At 45.3% G+C, this 18,940-nt stretch overlaps 1 long non-coding RNA gene across 1 annotated transcript; it reads right to left on the bottom strand.

The window, feature by feature from the left end:
• Nucleotides 1-5,866: 5,866 nt before the first annotated feature.
• Nucleotides 5,867-15,130, bottom strand: LOC140682123 (uncharacterized). The gene is made up of 2 exons (XR_012053373.1): nt 14,217-15,130; nt 5,867-9,382 (listed from the first exon to the last, which is right to left on the bottom strand). It is a non-coding gene; the product is annotated as an uncharacterized lncRNA (long non-coding RNA).
• Nucleotides 15,131-18,940: the final 3,810 nt, after the last annotated feature.

Below are 18,940 nucleotides of genomic sequence, written 5' to 3' on the forward strand. Positions count from 1 at the left end.
AAAGGGGGGAACATATAGAACAATAAGAGTCTATTGAAATTGCTATGGGGGGAACAGGTGTATCTACAGAAAATCATCCAGGCAGAACAAACACAATGAAGAATAAGTCCATTGAAGTTAATGGAGAAGAACAGGTCATGTCATTCTCCCCCCCTCCACTCTCTGTGGTAGGGGTCTCAGTCCTTGGGGAGAGGGTTCTTGATCTCTGTCTGTCACAGTGGTAATGAGGCAGATGAGGGGTCTTCAGTGAGAGACCACCAGAGTCACTCCAACAGTTCATTTGGCTTAAAGGTGGAGAGGGAAGCAGGAATTGCAGTAGGCCGCCCTGTGCTGGGTCCACGCTGGGTCTTCGCCAAGTCCTTGCCAACTCTTTGCTAAGTTCTTGCCGGGCCTCATTCAGAACAGCTAACGTAACAGTACAGCGGCTGCACCTGCACTGTTGCCTTCTCCAAGCCGGAACTGCAGTGGGGGAAGGGAGTTCCTTCTTGTGGCAATCGGCAGGCAAATGAGTGAGGGTCTTCAGACGGCCTCTTACACCCTGGCACCCATCCAATCACTCTACACTCTTTGTGAAAGGTTCTGGATGAGTGGGATGGGGAGTCGAGTGATGGACAAGGCACCAGGGAGGGGACAGGGGAATGATTCAGCAAACTGGGGGGAGATTAACATCAGGGAAGGAGGAGGGGATTGACATACAAGGAAAGGGGTAGTTCAGGGTAAAACCACGGGGGAAATGGGGGGTAAAGGGATGAACCATTACAGAACTGGTACAAAACCATGAAACTTAAAAGCACAATACAACACTGTTGTGAATGCAGGCAATGGGAAGTGATTTATTAAAAAAAATATGGATATTGATCTAGTACCGATATCCAACTGTGATGGACAAAAACTCTCTAACAGTATAAAGTTAGAAAGTGTATGTTTATTCGACACTGGGCAGCATGCGGGATAGCTCCCAAATACACACTGCACCTTCCAGGTGATTACAGAGTCTTTTTATCCATACAAGTATTGAATACACAAAATACAAATACATATTCATAATTTTGGCACATCCCATTCCTCGCTTCGTATGCTAATCATTTCAAAAGCTATTAAGCATGTGTAGTTTGTTCCTTGAATGTGTTGGTGGTCCCTTTCACGGGGAGGGGTCCCAAAATGAGGAAGTAAATGAAGTCTTCCTCGTTCTGACCTTTCTACCTTTTCAATGCAAATATGACAAATGAACTCTTTTTAGAACTCCCATTCCCTGTCTTCAATTGGTTTCAGAACAGAGGAGGCCCACAATTGTCTTCTGTTCCTAAAACCTATTTGTCAGTTTCTATATTCTTCATTATAAGCCCAGCTAAATAAACATTGTGCTGACAAGCAATCAATTATTAGTTAGCTACTAACTCTTAACTTCATCAAGGCCTACTCATTTATTTTCATTAACTCTAGTAAGGCTTATCTCTAACTAAAATCTTAGCTCCTCTAAAATCTCTAAATTCCTTAAAATTTACGTTTCAGAAGAGATGATGTTGTCTGACTCAATTCAGAAGGCTGAATTATTTCTTTATTATAATTATGCTAAAATACATTAATATACTACATAAAGAAAGATACTAAAAACTACAAACCTACTTGTTCTAACTATATCTCTAACTAACAACACTTGACCCTCTCTTGAGAGTCCAGACACAGGCGGATCTAATTGGCCATCAGGCTCAAACAATCCACCATGATCCAATCAAGCAATCACTCCAGGTAAACAATTCTCCAAACACATTCCACATGAGAAAAACAAGGAACAGAAATAGAAATTGTTTTCTCTTTCATTTCTCTCTGTGCACCTTTATGAAAAATCCTGAGAGAGAGAGAAATGTCCTTGCCACACAACACCAAGGAATATAATGAATATGCATTAATTTAACCATATATTGTGCTGTGTAAAACTGCTGGGTGTGTGTGTTAGGAGGAGTGATCCCCCACATACCCGGTGCCAAATAAAGCAAATACCTACCTCACTGAATCAGTCTCTGAGGTCACTCTTGGTTCAGCATTGGAGCAAATCAAGGCAATTTGAGAAGTCTGTACCTCTCAAGTACCTCAGTCAATAGGAAAAGAAAGAGGGAAATGCGGCCAGGAAATTAGGATGAAAAGGAAGCTGCATCTTCTAAAAATTTGCAAAATAAAGTTACAAGACTCCTCTGTCTCCGTTTTGGACATAAACCTCTGACATAATGGATTCATTTTCCTGACAAATTGGGGATTTGTCAAGGATACTTCGACTAGCTGGGGGCGGTGGGAAGTGAGTGGAGCTGAAGGCACTCCTCACCCAGTTTCGGTGATCAGCTCCGCTTGGTAGCGGTTGGCATTGGGTGATAGATTGGGGTCCCAAGACTGTCCAGGAGACAGACGAGTGGCGGACCAGGGAGGTCCGTGAAGAGTCTGCAGAGAAGGACCACTGAAAATCACACTGGTGAGTACAATGGCAACTTTGGGGAGTAAACCTGAAAGGGCACCCATGGAGGGTAGCGCAAGTAAAGCCGGGAAGGGGTCCTGGCAAAAGGGATGACGATCCCAAAATGTCTCTGAAGAGTCCCTTGGGAGAATGTTGAGTTGGTTTGCACATTCTCCCAGAGGTAATTAAAGACATGGATACCCAAGGGGGCAGTAAGTGAAAATCAAGAAGGGGTCTCGACAATCCATGCCCAGGGGGACAATAAGGGGAGTCTAGAAGGGGTCTTGGCAACAGGGGATGGACGGATGGTGTTGGTATGTTGGGAAAGGATGGGTTGAAGGGTAGTGTGGAGAAATATGGTTAATGCAAAGAGCGGCAGGACTGGGCATGGAGGTGTGTGACTGGGAGCATGGGCTGGGGGCCTGTAGGGATGTGTGGGGCCGGGCTGGGGCTGTGAGACAGCTGCAGGCTCAGTGCCAGTCAGTCCCTGACCCTGCTACCTTCCCAGGCAGCGAGGCCCCTGGCCCCCATGGGGCTCTGGGACACCCTGGCCGCCTGTGGTGCTGCCAGCTGTGCCCACTAGGTGTGCTGGGGGGGGGGGGGCATGTTTAGACACTGTGGCAAGACAGGGACTGGCTCTAGTATATGGTGTGTGGCAAGGAAGGTGAGCACAAGGAGGAGGAGGAAGGAATATCTGGGAAATATGGATTGTACATGGAAAGATTAGGAGTTTCTTCTAAGGATTTTGTTGGGTCAGTGTTGCCGTGCGAGATCGGCTCCGGGCAGACGCCTGCGGGCACGGCGAGGAGGGAAGGAGACAGCGGTCACTTTCCCCTTGTCTCTGCGAGGCTCAGTTTGCGCGGGAACAGACGAAATGGCGACATGGGGCTCGGGTGCAAACATGTGTTTATTGTGGGAGCGTGTTCCCCGAGACACCGGGGCACCGAGCGGGGCTCAGTTATACCCCGTGCCAGGGGCGGGGGGGGAACCTGAGCCACGGCCAATGGGACGGGAGGCAGGGGACAGGGAAACCCCGGGGACCAGAGGGGAAAGCTGCGGTGGGGGGGGGGGGCAGGGGGGGGCAGGGACAGCCCGCGTGGTGAGGGGAAAGGCGGGGGGGCAGGGGACAGGGACCGGACCGCATGGTGAAAGGGAGAGATAAGGGAATAAAGGGTCGGGACAAGGGACCGCGGGGGGAAGGGGGAGTGAGCAGGGGACGCAGGACAAAGGGGGAACGCGCGGGAAGGGAGGAAGGAGAATGGTGGGGGGAGAAGAGAAAATTACAAATCCCGCAGGTCAGTGTAGAAACAAATTATTTTGAGCTGTGGGAGAATGAGTATCCACAGGCAGTAGCAGAGGGATTAGAGGAAGGGCAGAATAAGCCCCTGGATGAACTGGTTAGAAAGATACAGCAAGTGTATGTAAGAAGGGATGAAGAAAAGGCAAAGGTGATGGCAGAGTTATTACAGGCCTGGAGAAATAAACTGCAGGGCCCAAGGGAGCTCCCGGGACAGAGGGGACAGTGTTGGCCACAAGGAAGTGGCAGAGGCATTCCCTCCTCATCAGGGGAGAGCCAACCCAAACAGCAGTAGGGAAAGAATCCATGTGCTATCTGCAGGGCAGAGGGACACTGGAAGCAGGAATGTCCACAGAAACAACTGGATCCTCAGGAGGAGGAAGTCCAGAGGATAATGGAGATGGATTGTTAGGGGTGTCAGGGGCTCCCATTATACCAGGGACCCACCACACTGAAGCCCTTGATAACTTTTAAGATGGGTCTGGATCAAGAGGAGCTGTGTTTCCTGGTAGACACAGGGGCCTCTCAATCCACCTTGAATTTTATCCCTAAGGGGGAGGGGGGGGAACTGTCTAAAAGATCTTTGATTATTCAAGGGGTGAGTGGAAAAGATTAGCAGGTGTATTTTATTCAGCCACTATTAGTAGATGTGGGAGACAGGTATGAAATGCATGAATTCCTGTTTGTTCCTGATTGTGATTGTAATTAACTGGGAAGGGCTTTGATGACTAAAGCGGGAATGCAAATGGGTATTGTAAAATATGATACAGAGGCTAACACTGAGGTAACTTTGTGTAAAATGTCTGAGAAGGCTTATGCTGAAATAAACCTGTTACGGTGGGCTCCTGGACACCCTTTTGTCCCCCCTTTCCTAGGGCCTCTGTGGCTCTGATCATGATAACCCCTGAATCCTCCCTCCTGCCCCAATGGGGTTGGCGGGGAGCCAGGAGTGCCCACCCTGTCCAAAACCTATATAGACCCCTGAAACTTCCTGCTCTTTCTCTTTTGCCCCGCTCTCCATGGACACCACAGAATAAAGAGACCTGTTCCAACACCCTGGGGTAAGGAGCCTCTTCTGTATACCTTTCCCTCTCCATGCTATTTCCTCCCCCCACAGCCCCATATCTCTGAGCTAGTCGGATTCATTCGGGGGGCTGCGTGGAGGGGGGGAAAACCAATAGAAATAACAGTTGGCGCCCCAACGTGTGCTGCTCTGAGCCCACGAAGAAGCTGGACCCCCTATTTCAGTGGGAGTCAAAAGCTTTTGGGGACAGTCAACTGCCCTAGTACTCTAGCTGCCTTTAACAGCTTTGAGTCACGGGGCACAGTCGGGGACCTCTGCCTGCGTACCACAGGAGAGCCGACTGGAGAGGGAACCCCCAGAGAGGGTTTCACAGACGAATCCCGCAGTCACAGGCTTGGTAAATTCTCCGATCGCGGCACCCGGGACCGCGCCTGGCTGGGAGAGGCTACCATAAGTGACTGGGGGGGGCTGCTTGCGGGACGGTGAGCCAGGGCCCCACTGCGAGTAAGCGGGAACCGGTGGGCTGCGCATACCCACGTTCCAGGGGGAACCGGCACGGGACGAGAGGGCTGAGACCGCCCCTCCCCCTGTGCCCCCCCCGCTCGGGTTTTCCACGGCGGGAAATTCGAATCATTCGTGCTGTGTTATTAGCTCTGGTGGAGACTAGACCAGTGAAACAATTAAAAATCATGGGTACTAACATTTCACTGCAGCAGAAGAGTATACTAACACATCTTAGCAATAACTTAAACAATGTATCATTCCCTAACAAGCTTCTCCTGCGTTTTGTGTGCTGGCTACAGACAGAAATACCAAATTTTACTGTGCAAGACCTGAATTCGCTTGCTTTTTGGAACCAAATTGGACAGATATTAACTTTAAAAGTCGAAAATGGTGAACATAAAGTTTCTCGATTTATTCCGATATTTTTACAAGCACGGAAAAATATTTTAGAAGCAGAAGAAAGCATGCAAACGCAGAAACACAGTTCTAACACTCCCTTTTCCCCTTCCTACCCACCTCCTCAATACCCCAGCCCTGAAAACCCCTCACCCACCCCTTATCTCCTGTTATAAATTTGCGCCACAACGGAACATAATCCAATTAAGAATTTTATTAATTTACAGCAAGTAGGATATGAACAAAGGTAACAGCGCTGGGGAAGCAAATCCAAAAACTTCCAAAAATTCGAAGCTTTGGCTGCTCCGCCGATTTCACTCCAACTGTCTCCTTTTATTCCTATTTCTTCTTTTGTCTCCCTGGAATTTGCAAGTCAATTCCTGTCGTTATCTTGTGTTTGTTTAAGCAGTCCCCCAGTGTGAATGGTTGTTGTGGTCTTTATCTTCAGTCTCCGGTTGAAGTGCTTGTTATCTTATCTAGTATCAGCTGTGTCCGTTTGGTGTTTGCATACCTCCGTGGTCTAACTTTATCTCAATACCTCAGTCTGTATTTTTCTTCTCACAGTTGTCTAACTTTTACATATATCTTAATAAACAATATCCCACTCTGTAGTTTCTCACAATTGTCTAACCTTTACATATATCTTAATAAACACTATCCCAATCTGTAGTTTCTCACAATTGTCTAACCTTTATATATATCTTAATAAACAATATCTCAATCTGTAGTTTCTCACAATTTCCCCCCTTCTTCTCTTTATACTATTATTGTTTATTAGACGTTGCTTTCATTCTCGGCACTGTAAATAAACCTTTTTCCACAATCCCAACATTTATCATTACACTCACATGGTAATACTTCACAATTACAATAGGCGTAGCCCCCTCGTGGTATAACACATTCGCAACAATCTTCCTTCTCATTAATAGATGCATTTTTATATTTTTCCCCCGACCTCGTAGTTAAAATTAGCAGTTTAGCTATGTCAAATCGTTTTTTAATATCGTGTACTATACAGCGTAATATACAAGGCCCGAATATAAGTCCCAGAATCAATATAATAAGCGGTCCTGCTAAGGCAGACAGCAAGGTGGTTAGCCAAGGTGAAACATTAAACCAATTTTCATACCATGTCCTACCCGCCTCCCGATCCTTTCTACGTTGATTTAACCTTTTTCGGAGTTCAGACATAGTGTCCTGAACTACTCCCGTATGGTCAGCAAAAGAGCAGCATTCTTCATTTATCGCTACGCATAACCCCCCCTCTTTTAGGAATAATAAATCTAACCCTCTTCTATTTTGCAGCACTACTTCCGATAAAGACTTTACTGAAGTGGCTAAATTTTGGATAGATTGTTCTATTTTTGCTAAATCTTCATCTACAGCCGTCTGTAAACTTTGTAATTCCTGACTTTTTACTAGGGAGGCTATGCCTGTACCTGCTCCGACTCCCCCCGCTATTAGCAGTGTAGCTAAGGTTACCACTGTAATTGGTTCTCGTTTTTGTATATTCAGGTCTCCTTCAAAGTGGCGTAACACTTCCTCAGAAGTGTGATAGATTAGACGAGGAACAATTATCACCTGTACGCAGAACTGAGATTGGTCAAACAGATTTAGGGATAGGCAAGGCGTTACTCCGATGTCTGAACAAACCCATTTAGCTCCTGGTGTCGGGATAGCCCATTTGTCTTTTCTATTCTTGTGTTTATTTATGGTTTTTGTAGTGATTATTGTTGTTTGGTTGCATAAAGGCTGATAATTTTTGGGCACTGTACCAATACATTTTCCTTGACCTGTTACTAATTGAATAGTAATTCCCTGTGTATGGTTTTTTTGGTCATTCCATGGGCATTCTCGTGGGTTTGAACCTCTGGACCATTGAATCTTATCTGATTTTCCAATCGCCTCAAAATATGGTGGTCTAACATTATAACATAACCAGCATTCCTTGGTTAAATTTGGTTTGCTTTCATTAAGGGCACGATAAGAGGCTTGCATTAAATCCCATAAAGGGTCTTTGGGTTTCAGCACACCTGAATCCCTACCAATCACCACGTCATTAGCTGTTCTATTTGTTATCGATAAGGGGTTTGGACAAGTGGTTGTAACACTTGCGGGGACTATCTTTTTCGTCGGGGAAATGGGTGAATTCAATACTTTATTCGGCCCAACAGGGAGTGGATCATGTGGTATTTTAACTTTTCTTATGAGAAAATGCCCTCCCCCGTCTTTAGGAATTCCTCCATAGACACGTATTCCCCATGTTAGTCCTACTAACCACTTGTCTCCTAAGGGCTGTATTACTTGAAATTTGATGCGGGTACAGACTTCCCTGTCTCGTGAAGCCACATAACCCATGTCCCGCAGACCTGTAAGATCTACACCTGTTTGCTCAGGTACACATCCATTAGGAGTCCAGGTTGCTTTTATATATTTATCAGGGGCCTTTACTGACCAGCCCGAGGCTATTGTTTCACATCCCCAATAGCCACAATAATAATGTCCGGGATAATTACAGTAAGACGGTCCAGAAGCCGGGCATATATAAAATGGAGGTCCCTTTCCACAATGTATTGGTACTAAATCACAAAGTTTTACTATGAACTCTGGTGGACCTATGTCGCTAAAAGTGGCTATTGTTCTCGTTCCTTCCCAAGATATTAGTTCCCACTTGAATGGTTCATGTGGGTTTCCCCCTTCTGCCAGGGTTATTATCAATATGAAGACTAACGGTATACCAGGAAAAAGGGTGTCTGTCAATTTTACCAATTTATGTAAATTTTTACCAATCCCGGGGAAGCTCTGTTGTTCCTGCTTTTGCATCCCATTGTTCTGATTTTTTTCTCCACAGTCTGTTCCTCTTCTGCCTCGCCCGTCGACTCGGCTGCTCCGAGTCACGGGGTGCATCATCTTCTCGGCAGCAAGGGAATTCTTCAGGAGAACAGCTGTTTGGGTTTTCTGCCTGTTTACATAGGCTTCCCACTTTGCAGCTTGAACTAATGGGGCAAAGCAAGACACAGTTAGTACTTCCCTTCTACACTTTATAACCAAGATTTCAGCCACAAAGAGGACAGGTTCATTGGAATGGTAATAATAATATTGAGGGTATCCACATTCACAGCGTGTCCACCATTTATCCCGGCATACCTTATGCCTAAAACAAGCAAATGGAAAACAATTGTAGTTTAAATCATTACAACTAATTCGTATAACTAGAGTACATACATTATTTACATCAGCATATCTTTCATATTCACTATTGTGTGACTACATATGCTTAACAATTTCCTTCAGCACACGTTGTACGCTTCCATATATAATAGATAAAAAAGGAAATAACTATAGCAAATATAAACAGCAATACACACTTTATACCAAAAGGTAATGCAGCAAAAAAATCAAATAAAGTCTTTATCATTTCGTTATCTTTTTAGAGTTATCTTGGTGTCACCTGGAGTACTGATTACTTTCCAGTGGGGTCTCGTCACTGGGCCTTTAATGCGGCTGGCATGAGTCCATCCACGCTCAGCAGTCCGGACAGCTGTTTCTGTTGTCAACAAAACGAGATAAGGTCCCTCCCAATTGGGTTTTAGGGTTTCTTCCTTCCACACTTTAATCAATATCCAATCCCCAGGTTTAACTTTGTGTATTTTTAAGTCCAACGGGGGTCGTTGCACAATCAGTCCATGTTCCCAAAGCTGGTTACGATGTTCTGCTAATTGTGAAACATATTCATTAATCACACGGTCTCTAATTAAAACATTTGTTTGTGGGCTTTCAATTCTGTAGGACATTCCATACACCATTTCAAACGCTGATATTCCTACATCTGCTCGGGGTCTGGTTCTGAGAATTAATAGTGCCATAGGTAGGCATTTAATCCATGATAATTTGGTTTCTATCATTAGTTTAGTCAAAATAGTTTTAATTTCTCCATTCATCCTTTCAACTTTTCCTGAACTTTGTGGATGCCATGGTGTATGGTATTCCCACTTGATACCCAAGCTTTCTGTTAGATCTTTAACAATTTTTGACACAAAATGCGTTCCTCTGTCCGAGTCAATTACTTCAGGTACTCCATATCGAGGTATAACATGTTCAAGTAACACTTTAGTGACTTGGTTAGCGGTTGCCCTGGAGGTAGGAAAAGCCTCGACATAATGTGTTAAGTGATCCACCATTACTAATAAATATTTGTAACGCCCTACCCTAGGTAGTTCAGTAAAATCTACTTGTATATGTGAGAAAGGTCTGTATGCTGGGGAACGTCCCCCAAGAGGTCTCTGTTTTATGTTTTTTCGATTAACCTTTTGACAGGTCTCGCAGGCTGCCGTGACTGTCTTTGCTATATTATATACACCTATACAGGCATACTGTTGATTGAAATGATCAACTAATGCCTGAGTTCCCCAGTGTGTTTTGCTGTGTATTTTTGAAAATATTTCAATTGCTATGCCCTTCGGCAAGACTTCTCTCCCATCTGGCAATATGTATTTCCCATCCTGTTCTTTAGCTCCCATTTGTTCTAGTTTTTCTTTTTCTGCAGACTCAAAACTCAAATTTTTACTAACTGGTGCTTGTTGCATAGTCAGAATTATATTATAATTGCCTGCCACTCGTTTTGCTTCTGTATCAGCTGCATTATTTCCCCTAACCTGATAACTTGTACCTCGCTGGTGTCCCTTTATATGTACAACTGCTATTTTATTTGGCATTTTCAATGCCCCCAGAACTCGACGAATTAATTCCTGGTGTACCAGCTCTTTTCCCTGTGAGTTAATGAATCCTCTTTCCTCCCATATTTTCCCAAAAGTGTGTACTACTCCAAACGCATAACGTGAGTCTGTATATATAGTTCCATCCTTTCCCTTCAGCGACACTAATGCTTTCCACAATGCATATAGCTCACAAGCTTGTGCTGACCAGCTGGCACTCAGGGGGCCTGATTCCCTTATCTTAAATTCTCCTTTTTCCCACTTAACAATGGCATATCCAGACAATCGTTTACCTTCCACTATTCGTGATGACCCATCTATAAATAATACTTCTCCACTTTGTAGTTCTTCTTCCTCTAAGTCTGACCTAATGCGTGTTTGTTGTTCAATTGTTTGAAAACAATTGTGCAATAGTTCATTACCTTCTCCTGGGTACAAAAATTCAGCGGGGTTAACTGCTCCAATAGTTTTTAAAGATAGTTTAGGGGATTCTATAAGTATTCCCTCATACTTTAGTAATCGGCTATCTGTAAGCCATTTCTCTGCCTTTTGTTGCAGCACTCCTCTGATGTTATGAGGCGCATATAAGATAACTTCTCCATTAAAAGTAATGCGATTTGTTTCTTCAAGTAACAGAGCAGCGGCAACAATGATTTGTAAACAGCTTGGCCAACCCCTGCTTACAGGGTCTAACAGCTTTGATAGGTATGCCACCGGTTTCCTTTGTCCGGCCCATTCCTGAGTTAACACTCCGAATGCCGTTCCTTCGTGTATGTTAACAAATAAATGGAAGGGCCTTTTTAAATCTGGGAGGCTTAAAACTGGTGCTTGACTTAGCTCCCTTTTGAGGCTGGCAAACTGCTCTTGATCCTGAGGAGTCCACTTGGGTATTTTTCCTTTAGGCAATTGTTCATATAAGAATTTAACTTTAGAGCTGTAGTTCTCTATCCATTGCCTACAATACCCAAATAGTCCTAATACCTGCCTAATTTGCCTCTTAGTGACAGGCATAGGTAATTCCAGAATTCCTTTAATGCGCTCTGGGTCTAATATTTTCTGGCCGTTAAACAGATAATGTCCCAGATATTTCACTTTTTCCTCCACAAATTGTAACTTTTCTTGTGATACCCGTAGTCCCTTTTGTGCAAGAAAGTTTAGAAGTCGAATGGTTTCTTTCTTTACATTCTCCTTATTATTCCCCGCTATGAGCAGATCATCTACATATTGTAACAGCACATTCCCCGTTTGTACCTGATATTCTGTTAAGAGTTCTTCTAGGGCTTGTCCAAACAGATTAGGGGATTCAGTGAACCCTTGGGGGAGCACGGTCCATCTTAATTGCTGTCTCCGGCCCGTCTCTATGTCTTCCCATTCAAAGGCAAAGTAATTACGGCATTCTTCTGCCAGCGGACAGGCCCAAAAGGCATCCTTTAAATCAATTACACTATACCAGGAATTATGTGGTCCTAGTTTGCTTAGCAATGTATATGGATTTGCTACTACAGGGAACCGGGTGACAGTTCTTTTGTTTATTTCCCTTAGATCATGTACGAGCCGATATTTCCCATTAGGTTTTTTTACAGGCAAAATGGGGGTGTTAAAAGGTGACATACAAGGCTCTAAGATTCCTTGTGCCAACAATCGATCAATTTCTGGCTTCAATCCTCTCCGTCCTTCTAAGGATATGGGATATTGCCTTACCCTCACAGGTACGTGGGGTTCGGAAATTTGGATTTTAATTGGCGGCATTTCCAGTCTACCAATTGTGTCCGGAGAGTACCAAACATTGGGGTTAATTTGTTTTTGATCATCCACAGTCAAAGGATAAGCGGATACTGCCAATTCTTGATTTTTTACTTTAATTTCTAATTGCAGTTCAACAATTAAATCTCGTCCTAACAGATTAAATTCTGCTTCAGGGACGAGCAAGAGTTCACCCACTCCAAATTTATTTTCAGTTTCGAATATCACATTTTTAATTTTTCTCACCTTAAAGGGTTCCCCTTTTGCCCCAATAACTTGTACCTTTTCAGGGGAAACTTCATATCCCTCAGGTATTTGCTTAATAGTTGATTTCTCAGCCCCAGTGTCTACCAAAAAGGTGAACTCTTGTCTCTGGGGACCTATTTTTAATTTTATCAAGGGCTCACGGTGGCTCCGGTCCCCTAAAATATAGAGCCCCTGACTTTCCTATTCCGTTTTCAAATTTTCCTCATCCCTGATCCTTTCTCTGCAATTCTTCTTTATATGTCCCTTCTTTCCACAGTAAAAACAAGATCTCTGTTCCTTTTCTATTACTACTTTTCCTTGTTTCATCCTAGCAGATCTATGTTCACCAGTTCGCCCTTTGCGGTCCTCTCTGACTGCTGCTACCATCATTCTTACTTGTCGCTTGCTGCTCTCTTCTTCCCGCCTTACGTAGACTTTCTGAGCTTCCCTCACTAATTCATCCAACCCTCTATTCTGCCAGTTTTCTAACTTTTCAATCTTCTTTCTGATATCTTCCCATGATTTTGCCACAAACTGAGTTTTGAGGAGCGCTTGTCCTACCGGATCGTTTGGGTTTACTCCAGAGTACAGCTGAAGGGCTTTCCTCAGCCGTTCCAGCCATTCAGTAGGGCTCTCATCTTTCTTTTGCATTTCATTAAATGCTTTATTGATATTCTGCCCACGGGGTACTGCTTCCCTAATTCCCTGAATTATTATAGTTCTCAGGTCCTGCATATGAGTTCTATGAGCCGGATCCTGATTATTCCAATTAGGTCTTTGGAGTGGCCATTTAATATCTGCTCGAGGTCCCTGGGCATGCTGAGCATCCCACAGTCTCATTCCTGCTCGTCTAATCATATCTCTTTCCTCGGTAGTAAATAATTGACCAAGGATAGATTGCAACTCATCCCAAGTATAAAGGTTTGGTCCCAAAAATTGATCTAATCTTTCTGCTACTCCGAATGGGTCCTCAATTAAGTTTCCCATCTCGGTTCTTTTAAAATCTCGTAGGTCGGCAGAATTTAAGGGTACAGAAATATATCCAACCACAGGTTGAGGTCCACCCATAGGTACTTCCCTTAGGGGGTACATCTGAGCTGCCCCTCTTTGACTTCTAGTTACACGTCTAGGAGGGGGTGGGGACCCTTCTGATTCTGGTGGGGGAGTGGGCGCTCTAGGGATCTCTGGAGGGGCTGCGGGAACAGGAGGAGGAATGTAAGGAGGGAGGGTTAGAAGGATATCGTCTAACTCTTCCTTCTTTTTCTGGGGCTTAGTTTTTGTTTCTTTTAATGAATAAAGTCTAGCCCCCGGCTTTTCTAGCCACACTTCCGCATACAGACTCTCCTCTGGGTTAAAAGATTTTTTATTATTAACCCAGAGGTTTAATTGCTGTCTTACCCAATCTTCTTCTGACCCATAGACTGGCCAAATAACATTCTTAGAAATCTTCTTCCCTCCCCATATCTTAGTACAATATTCTATCATTTTTTGCTTATCTTTCCCTAGGGTTCCAGGGAAATACTTCCAATTATCTAAGATATATGCCAGAGGGGTATTCTTAGGTACAGAGGGTACCCCCCCCATGGGAGCCGAAGGCTTGCTGCCCTTCGCCCCCATCTTCTGGAATATCCACAAACACACACTCACTCGCTCCTCTTGTTCCTGGCCCAGTCCCTCTCGGGAGATGGAAAACGCAGTACTTAAGAGTCCACACTTGCTTGGTTCAGTATATCGAACCTCTCATTCGTTATATTCCAGGAAACCCAATCCCGCCCGAACGGCAAACCCGCGAACAATTTCGCCGCGAACAGTTTCGCTCTGCGAATAATTTCGCAATATACTTACGCGTCCTGCGTCTTCGTCCGGACTCCCGTGCACAGAATTTTTATGGGATTTTACCGGTTTTTTTTTTCCTTTGTTCCTTATCCTAGATTTTAGGTTCGTCGGTAAGGTTTTGAGGAAAGCTGTTGATCACGGGGCCGCGAAAATATCGCGGGGCGCCTTTCCCCGGAGGATCAAAAGCCCACCCTTCCTTATCTGAGTCACGGCACCAGAAATTGTTATAAATTTGCGCCACAACGGAACATAATCCAATTAAGAATTTTATTAATTTACAGCAAGTAGGATATGAACAAAGGTAACAGCGCTGGGGAAGCAAATCCAAAAACTTCCAAAAATTCGAAGCTTTGGCTGCTCCGCCGATTTCACTCCAACTGTCTCCTTTTATTCCTATTTCTTCTTTTGTCTCCCTGGAATTTGCAAGTCAATTCCTGTCGTTATCTTGTGTTTGTTTAAGCAGTCCCCTAGTGTGAATGGTTGTTGTGGTCTTTATCTTCAGTCTCCGGTTGAAGTGCTTGTTATCTTATCTAGTATCAGCTGTGTCCGTTTGGTGTTTGCATACCTCCGTGGTCTAACTTTATCTCAATACCTCAGTCTGTATTTTTCTTCTCACAGTTGTCTAACTTTTACATATATCTTAATAAACAATATCCCACTCTGTAGTTTCTCACAATTGTCTAACCTTTACATATATCTTAATAAACACTATCCCAATCTGTAGTTTCTCACAATTGTCTAACCTTTATATATATCTTAATAAACAATATCTCAATCTGTAGTTTCTCACATCTCCCTATAACACCTTGTTTTTCGGAGAGATACAGCCCGGAGTGTGTCTTAACGGCATCTGAGAGGCACACGCGGCCAGATCATGGCGGCGGCCATGTGCTTCTGCCGGCGCGGGCCGCTCCAGCCCCCACTCCCCCTCCCACTCGCATTCCTTTGCTTCCCCCGCCCTCCGCCACCCCCTCCGCCCCCACCCCCTCCTCCCTCCCCTCCTCCGACGCCTGCTTATCTCCCATAGCAACACTCCACCCTCCTTATCAGTGCCAGCCCCCGGGTTGCCCCGGGAACAGGGGCGGGGCCGGCCCCTCCACTCCTCCGAGCCCAGCGGCTCACAGCAGGGCGGGGACACGGCACAGCAGCCCCGCAGCTCAGAGCCGGGGCGGGGCCCGAGTCTCCACCGCGGAGCAGACAGCCCGAGGGGGGGGGGGCGAGCTGCCCCTCACCGAGGTGGGGGGTGCGCGGGACGAACACAAGCCTGCCCCTATCGAGAAATCAATACCATCGGTAACTCCAGTGGTTTATTTAGGGAGAAGGAATGGTACAAGAACATACCAACCTCTCCCATACAGGGACAAAACAGAAATCTGTAAGGTTCAGAGAGAATTTGGGAGATTGAGTGAGATTTTTAAGGGTCTGATGAGGGCAACCTTCAATTCAAATGAAATGGTGCCGAAAGATATAACTGATTTGTTTAAATGTTTACTAACATCCTCTGAATATGAGATATGGGAAAATAAGTGGAAATTGGCTTTGGAAACAGTGTTGCAAGAAATACAGCGTACACCCAGTGATGCCACCGACATGGATGGCCAGCCCCTTACAATACACCATTTGTGTGGGACAGGAGACATACAATGTCCAGAAAAACAAACCAGACTGTTATCTAGATCAGTTTTAGAAAAAATCTGTACTGCTGCAGAAAAGACACTGTATCAATTACCAGGCACTGACGTTGAATGCAGTTATATTAATATCAAACAGTTTCCTTCTGAGAGTTTTTTGCAGTTTGTGGATCGTTTGAGAAGCCAAGTCGAAAAACAGGTGCAACACACCAGTGTGCAAACAGAGTTGATTAAAGAAATGGCCCAGAGGAATGCTAACGAGACCTGTCGTAGGATTCTTCTCAGCCTTCCTCTTGATCCAGCACCTACTCTTGGCCAGATGATCGAGGCCTGCGCTAAGAAGGCAGAGCTGCTTGATAGTCCTGTCAGTCATAGAGCACCAGGAGGATTACAGCCTGTTGCCACTGCTGCATCAGGCCCCAGGAAGCCACCCAGATCATCACAACAGCTGCAGCAAATCATCTGCCTGCGTTGCAAGAAACCAGGACACTTTGCCAGGAACTGTCCTCAGAACCAGAACCAGAGACAGATCAACAAACAAAAAAACTAGATGCACAGCGCGTGCCCACTGCTACGCGCAAAGATATAAATATAGTGGGACACAAATGTGATGATACCTCTCTCTTAACAAATAAGGGGGAGGGTGGATACTATGATGGGGGGAGAGAGAAAAATAAGAATGTAAAATGTATTACTAACAAGGTTTGGCAGCCACTGGGCCGGCCACGCTTAGTGACTGCCAAAGGATTTCATTTCAGAAACACTGATTGGAAAGTCATTGTGGTGGACCTATCAAAAAACCCTCAGGACCTGCAGGCGTACGATATGGAACTTGACAGTGAGTATTTTGTTATTGGGGACACAGCATACACACCTCCTGAGATCGAAATAGTTCCCATGACTACTAAGGGAAAAATATCCAGCCTTATGCTGTTGGCACGTTGCTTGCACCCTCCATTCTATCTAGAAAAGGGGCAACTTCTGGCACAAGCCATTCCCATCCCAGTAGAAATCACAGTAGAAGGAAAATCTCCAGAAGTCTACTGGGCGGAAGTGGTAGGAGAGGACAAACCCTCCATGGCATGCAACCTAGCACATGGGTCAGAATACCTTCATGTGGAAGGTGTTCTGGACACAGGTGCAGACATCACGGTGATACCCAAAACCATGTGGCCATCACACTGGGAATTACAACCTGTGGCAGGCAAACTTCAGGGTATAGGAGGAACTACATTGGCAAAAATTTCTAAAAATGTAGTGCAAATTGAGGGACCTGACGGGAAATCAGCAAGTGTTCGCCCGTTTGTGGCAGACTATAAGGCTCCTCTGTTGGGGAGAGACACCATGTCCCAGTGGGGAGTCCAATTAATCATTCCTAAGACACCCCAGGATTTTCGGGAGTCGCCACTGTGGAGCGCCATGCCCACAAGTTAAAGTGGTTGGATAACACCCCAAAGTGGGTAGCACAGTGGCCTTTCAGTAGAGAAAAACTTGTGGAGGAGCAGGTAGCTCAAGGACACCTGCAAGAGACAGACAGCCCTTGGAATTTCCCAGTCTTTGTAATAAAGAAGCCTGGGAAGGACAAATGGGGATTGCTCCACGATCTCAGAGAGATAAACAAAATTGTGGATGACATGGGACCTCTCCAACCGGGGATGCCGAGCCCAGCTATGCTTCCCCAGGACTGGAAATTGGCTGTGTTAGATATAAAGGACTGCTTCTTCCAAATTCCATTGCACCCTGAAGATGCCCCGAGGTTTGCATTCTCAGTTCCCACGGTCAATAGAGAAGCACCGATGAAACGCTACCACTGGAAAGTTTTGCCCCAAGGTTTAAAATCCAGCCCTTTCATATGCCAACAGTATGTAGCAGCACTACTGTCTCCAGTACGTGCAGAGAGAAAGGATGCCATCATCCTACACTATATGGATGACGTGCTTGTGTGTGCTCCCAATGACTCTATACTCCAATATACACTTGACCTAGTGGTTAAAGTTTTAACCTCTGCTGGATTCAAATTGCAGGAAGACAAAGTTCAAAGAATGCCACCTTGGAGATACCTGGGCCTGGAAATCTCTGCAAGGACTATTGTCCCACAGAAATTGGAGATAAATTGCAACCCCAGAACACTAGCAGACCTCCACTCGCTGTGTGGGTCTTTAAATTGGGTAAGGCCCTGGCTAGGCCTCACAAACGAGGACCTGGAACCTCTTTTCAATTTATTGAAGGGGGAGAGGGAGCTGACCTCCCCCAGGGAACTGACTCCAGAGGCAAAGACAGCAATCGAAAAGGTACAGAAGGCCTTGTCAGAAAGGCAGGCACACAGGTGTGACCCAAATCTGCCTTTCCAGTTCAGTGTTCTAGGAAAGCTCCCACACCTGCATGGGTTGATTTTCCAATGGATCAAGGGGCAGAAGGACCCACTCTTAATCATAGAATGGGTTTTCCTATCGTTCCAAAGATCCAAAACCATCACTAGGCCACAAGAGCTGATAGCAAAGCTGATTCAGAAGGCCAGGGTGAGGTTGTGTGAATTAGCAGGGTGTGACTTTGCATGTATTCACCTTCCAGTCAGGCTTTCTGAGGAGGGAAGGAACTCTCCTGAGAGGCTGACCAAAGGGATGTTTGAGCATTTGCTCCAGAGCAGTGCCAGTCTCCAGCTATCTCTGGACAGCTATAGGGGACAAATATCAGTCCATGCCCCATCTCACAAGTTGTTCAATGAGGAATTCCACCTTATTCCTCAAGAGAAAAGGAGCCGGAGGGCACTCAGAGCTCTCACAGTGTTCACTGATGCCTCTGGGGCTTCCCACAAGTCGGTGATGACTTGGAGAAATCCACAGACTCAGCATTGGGAAGCTGATGTTGAGCTTGTGGAGGGATCCCCCCAGGTGGCTGAACTGGCTGCAGTGGTGAGAGCTTTTGAGAGGTTTTCCGAGCCATTCAACTTGGTGACAGACTCTGCCTATGTGGCAGGTATAGTGTCCAGGGCGGAGCAGGCTGTGCTCAGAGAAATAGAAAATGAACATCTCTTCAGGTTACTCTCAAGGCTAATTTATTTAATCTCGCACCGAGAACATCCATTCTTTGTGATGCATGTGA

This window comes from Taeniopygia guttata, chromosome W (genome assembly GCF_048771995.1).
Source record: "Taeniopygia guttata chromosome W, bTaeGut7.mat, whole genome shotgun sequence".
Taxonomy (NCBI): domain Eukaryota; kingdom Metazoa; phylum Chordata; class Aves; order Passeriformes; family Estrildidae; genus Taeniopygia; species Taeniopygia guttata.